Source organism: Piliocolobus tephrosceles, chromosome 12 (genome assembly GCF_002776525.5).
Source record: "Piliocolobus tephrosceles isolate RC106 chromosome 12, ASM277652v3, whole genome shotgun sequence".
Taxonomy (NCBI): Eukaryota; Metazoa; Chordata; class Mammalia; order Primates; family Cercopithecidae; genus Piliocolobus; species Piliocolobus tephrosceles.
In genome coordinates, this window is record NC_045445.1 from 60,229,479 (window position 1) to 60,235,478 (window position 6,000).

Consider the following 6,000-nt stretch of genomic DNA (forward strand, 5'->3'; position numbering starts at 1 on the left):
TCCTTCAGTTCTGCTCTGATCTTAGTTATTTCTTGTCTTCTGCTAGCTTTTGAATTTGTTTGCTCTTGCTTCTCTAGTTCTTTTAATTGTGATGTTAGCATGTCAATTTTAGATCTTTCCTATTTTCTCCTGTGGGCATGTAGTGCTATAAATTTCCCTCTAAACACTACTTTAGCTGTGCCCCTGAGATTCTGGTACATTGTGTCTTTGTTCTCATTGGTTTCAAAGAACATCTTTATTTCTGCCTTAATTTCATTATTTACCCAGTAGTCATTCATGAGCAGGTTGTTCAGTTTCCATGTAGTTGTGAGGTTTTGAGTGAGTTTCTTCATCCTGAGTTCCAATTTGATTGCACTGTGGTCTGAGAGACTGTTATGATTTCCATTCGTTTGCATTTGCTGAGATTTGTTTTACTTCCAATTATGTGGTCGACTTTAGAATAAGTGTGATGTGGTGCTGAGAAGAAAGTATATTCTGTTGATTTGGAATGGAGAGTTCTGTAGATGTCTATTAGGTCTGCTTGGTCCAGAGGTGATTTCAAGTCCTTAATGTCCTTGTTAATTTTCTGTCTCATTGATCTGTCTAATATTGACAGTGGGTTGTTAAAGTCTCCCACTATTATTGTGTGGTAGTATAAGCATCTTTGAAGGTCTCTGAGAACTTGCTTTATGAATCTGGGTGCTCCTGTATTGGGTACATATATATTTAGGATAGTTAGCTCTTCTTGTTGCATCAATCCCTTTACCATTATGTAATGCCCTACTTTGTCTTTTTTTTTTGTCTTTGTTGGTTTAAAGAACGTTAATCTGCTTGATTGATTAGGCTATTGATACTTGTGTATGCTTCACGAAGTTCTCATGCTGTGTTTTTCAGCTTATCAGACACTAAGATTGCAACCCCCGCTTTTTTATTTTTATTTTTTTAATTTTTATTTTTTTGCTTTCCATTTGCTTGACAAATATTCCTCCATCCCTTTATTTTCAGCCTATGTTTGTCTTTGCATGTGAGATGGGTCTCCAGAATACAACACACTGATGGGTCTTGGCTCTTTATCCAATTGGACAAAATCTCTCAGCATTTGCTTGTCGGTAAAGGACGTTATTTCTCCCTCACTTATGAAGCTTATTTTGGCTGGATATGAAATTCTGGGTTGAAAATTCCTTTATTTAACATGTTGACTATCAGTCCCCATTTTCTTCTGGCTTGTAGGGTTTCTGCAGAGAAATCTGCTGTTAGCCTGATGGGTTTCCCTTTGTGGGTAACCAGACCTTTCTCTCTGGCTGCCCTTAACATTTTTTCTTTCATTTCAGTCTCAGTGAATCTGATTATTTATGTGTCTTGGGGTTGTTCTCGAGGAGTATCTTTGTGATGTTCTCTGTACTTCCTGAATTTGAATGTTGGCCTGTCTTGCTAGGTTGGGGAAGTTCTGCTAGATAATATCTTGAAGAGTGTTTTCCAACTTGGTTCCTTTCTCCCTGTCAGTTTCAGGTACATCAATCAAACATCGGTTTGGTCTTTCCCATAGTCCTATATTTCTTGGAGGCTTTGTTTGTTCCTTTTCATTCTTTTTTCTCTAATCTTGTCTTCATGCTTTATTTCAATGAGTTGATCTTCAATCTCTGATATCCTTTAATATTAAAACGTTAATCTGCTTGATTGATTAGGCTATTGATACTTGTGTATGCTTCACGAAGTTCTCATGCTGTGTTTTTCAGCTGCATCAGGTCATTTATATTCTTCTCTAAACTGATGATTCTAGTTAGCAATTCCTCTAACATTTTTGCAAGGTTCTTAGCTTCCTTGCATTGGATTAGAACGTGCTTCTTTAGCTCGGAGGAATTTGTTATTACCCACCTTCTGAAGCCTACTTCTGTCAATTTGTCATACTCATTCTACGTCCAGTTTTGTTCCCTTGCCGGCGAGGAGTTGTGATCCTTTGGAGGATAAGAGGCATTCTGGTTTTTGGAGTTTTCAGCCTTTTTGCGCTGTTTTATCTTCATCTTCATGGATTTATCTATCTTTGGTCTTTGATGTTGGTGACCTTTGGATGGGTTTCTGTTTGAATGTCCTTTTTGTAGATGGTGATGCTACTCCTTTATGTTTGCTAGTTTCCCTACTAATAGTTAGGGCCCTGTGCTGCAGGTCTGCTGGATTTTGCTGGAGGTCCACTCCAGACCCTGTTTGCCTGGGTATCACCAGCAGAGGTTGCAGAACAGCAAAGATTGCTGCCCGTTCCTTCCTCTGGAATCTTTGTCCCAGAGGGGCACCTGCCAGACGCCAGCTGGAGCTCTCCTGTATGAGGTGTCTCTCGACCCCTGGTGGGAGGAGTCTCCCCATAGGAGGCACTGGGGTCAGGGACCCACTTGGGGAGGCAGTCTGTCCCTTAGTAGGGCTCGATCACTCAGCTGGGAGATCCACTGCTGTTTTCAGAGCTGGCAGGCAGGAATGTTTAAGTCTGCTCAAGTTGCACCCACAGCTGCCCCTTACCCCAGGTGCTCTGTCCTGGGGAGATGGGAGGTTTATCTATAAGCCCCTGATTGGGGCTGCTGCCTTTCTGAGATGCCCTGGCCAGAGAGGAGGAATCTCAAGAGGCAGTCTGGCTACAGTGACTTTGCTGAGCTCTGGTGGACTCTGCCCAGTTGGAACTTCCCAGTGGCTTTGTTTACACTGTGAGGGGAAAACTGCTTACTCAAGCCTTAGTAATGGTGGACACCCCTCCCCTGAGCAAGCTCGAGTTTCCCAGGTCGACTTTAGACTGCTGTGCTGGCAGCGAGAATTCCAAGCCAGTGAATCTTTTAGCTTGCTTGGCTCCATGGGGGTGGGATCCACTGAGCTAGACCACTTGGCTCCCTGGCTTCAGGCCCCTTCCAGGGGAGTGAACAGTTCTGTCTCGCTGGCATTCCAGGCACCACTGGGGCATGAAAAATAAATAAACTCCTGCAACTAGCTTGGTGTCTGCCCAAACGGCTGCCCACTTTTGTGCTTGAAACCCAGGGCCCTGGTGGTATGAGCACTGGAAGGAATCTCCTGATCCGTGGATTGTGAAGACCATGGGAAAAGCATAGTGTCTGGGCTAGAATGCACCATTCCTCACGGCACAGTTCCTCACGGCTTCCCTTGTCTAGGGGAGGGAGTTCCCTGACCCCTTATGCTTTCCAGTGAGGTGATCCCTCACCCTGCTTCTGCTTGCCCTCCATGGGCTGCACCCTCTGTCTAACCAGTCCCAATGAGATGAACTGGGTACGTCAATTGGAAATGCAGAAATCACCCGCCTTTTGCATTGATCTCGCTAGGAGCTGCAGAAGGGAGCTGTTCCTATTTGGCCATCTTCAATCTGGGCAGTAATTGTACATATTTATGGGGTGCAGTGTGATGTTTCGAAGAATGTATACATTATATAATGTACATCAAATAGATAGCCTATAATTTATTTCATCAGTTCCTTATAATGTCATTTAGGTTATAGGCATCTTTTTATACATGATTAGTAATTGTAAGCACCGAATTAAGAAAAAATATTGCATATGTTACAAACATTACTTTTTTAGCTTGTTATTAGATTTTTCCCTACAGAAGTTTTAATAGTCATATTTATCTTTTCTTCCCATTATGGAATTGGGGTATTTTGATCAGAAAAATCTTTCTGTGCCAAGATCATTGTTTAAAATTACTGATGTTTCATCCAATATTCTTATAGTTCTATTTAAAGCCTTAATCTTTCTGGAATAATTTTGACGTGAAGATCAAGATAGCTGCACCACTATTTTTTTCTCTCAACACAACTAACCAGTTTTTTCAACACCGTTTATTTAATATTGAATATCCAATATAATTAATTGCTGCCTTTATTACCTAATTTATTATTGTATGTGTTTGGGCCTATTTTTGGACTCTTGTTCAGAGGGTTATTCTTGTAGCAGTATAAATCCTTTTAACCATAAATTTGTTCATATACATTTTAATATCTAGTAAGAATAGTTTCTTGTAAAACTAGTTTTTAAGATTTTTCTTGGATATTTTCACCTACTTTTTTTCCCACATGATTTGCAGTATCACTTTTTTTCAATCCCCTCTCCCATCAAAACCCACTGATATGTAGATTGGCATGTTTTGAATTTATAGACCAACTTACAGAGATCCAGGAACTTCATATCATTCAGTCTTCTTATCCAAGGTCAAGGTGTGCTTTTCCATTTGATTGTCTTTTTTATATCCTTCAACAGAATTTTGAAGTTTATTTGTTAAATGACGTCTGAATCATTTTCAAAAACTTGTTTTTAGTTTTTCCCCCACTTGTTTGTCTTTTGTCTATGCTGTTTTGCTGGTTACTTTTAAATCATCTATGATTAGGCATTGTGTCATTTTTTTCAGCTTTGATTGGAAGTAACTGTTTGCTGAAGTGCGATATGTGAAGAGGTGGGAGGACATGAACTTTGGCATCTCAGAAGCTTTAATTCAGGTTTGTCTCACTATCATCTCACTCTAAATTGTCACGTCTCCCACTGAGGTTATTTCTCCTCTTAATTTAGGAGAGGAAGCTCATTCCACAGCTCACTGCAATCTGTGGAATGAGCTTCAGGTCAGCACGACTCAGTGAAATGCCTTGAGTTAGAGGTGTTCAATGTGATCTTGTTTAGTTAATTTGTTTTTGACTCACTGGCCAACATCTGTGTAACTGTGTGTTACCTGTGTATTTCCTGTGGAGGATCTCAGAAAATGAAGGTGATATTTTGGTATAATTTCCCCTTTCCTCCAGCTCCACTTCTGTGTTATAGGACTGCTTTCCTAGGGGGTCATTCCTATTGCTTTCACTGTGTGACACAGCCCTGAATCAAATCATCAGGGCTTGAACACTTAAGAGAATCTACACCCTGCCTGAAATCTATGGAAGCAAACACTGACTCAGATTCCGGCATTGCTTTGGTCCAAATTTCACTTTAACTGGAAGATATTATTTTCAATGTGCAGTGTAGGGTTGTGGCTATTTCTTTTATTCATTGAAGATCCTTTATTCTTTAATTTTTTATTCAGATGACTCTGAGGCACAGCCAAGATTGACAGCCATAGAGCAACACTGAGGGGAATCTCAAGTTGGAAGTATGTAGTATCCTCTAACTGTATTGATCTCAGAAAACTTTCTCTGCAGCACAACTAACAACCACTCTCCTAACTAAATAGTGTTCCAGAAATACTAGCTTGGTGAATACTGACTTTGGCCAAATAGGTAAATTAGCCCAGGTTTACCCACAAGTAAAAGCATTCTTAATCACTAATTTTTCTTAACTTTTTATTTTGAGACAATTAAATACTTACAGACAGTTGCAAATGTAGAACAGAAAGGTCCTGTGTACCCTTCACCCAGCTGCCCCTAATGGTAACATTTTACGCAACTATAGTGCAATACCCAAACTAGGAAATATTTTACCATTGGTACAATCTGCAGACCTTTTTCTGATTGCACTAGATTTTACATGCACTCTTGTGTGCATGTGCGTGTGAGTGTATTTCTAAGCAATTGTATCACATACGTGGATTTGTGTAACTACCACTACAACCAAGGTTCAGAACTTTTTCATTACCACAAAGATGCTCCCTTATACTAACCTTGTACTTTCTTTCTCTGATTCCTGGCGACCACTGATTTGTTCTCATTATTTAAATGATGAAATAATATAGATGGTTATATAAATGGAATTATACAATAAGTAACCTTTTGAAATTGTCCTGTTTTCATTCAGTATAATAATCTTGAGATTCATCCAAATTGTACCGGTATCAATAGGTTGATGTTGTTTTTTTTTTTAATTGCTGAGTGGTATATCCCGTTGTGTTAACACCTAATCTGTGACCATTCAATAGGAAATAAAACCAGGTGGAAAGGGAGTAGTAGCGTTGCTGGTGGCCAAAACTGTCCACAGGGTCAAAAAAAAAAAAAAAAAGAATTACAAGGTCTTCCTTTGTAATGTATGAAAGTTTAATAGTATCAAGAGCAAATGGTTA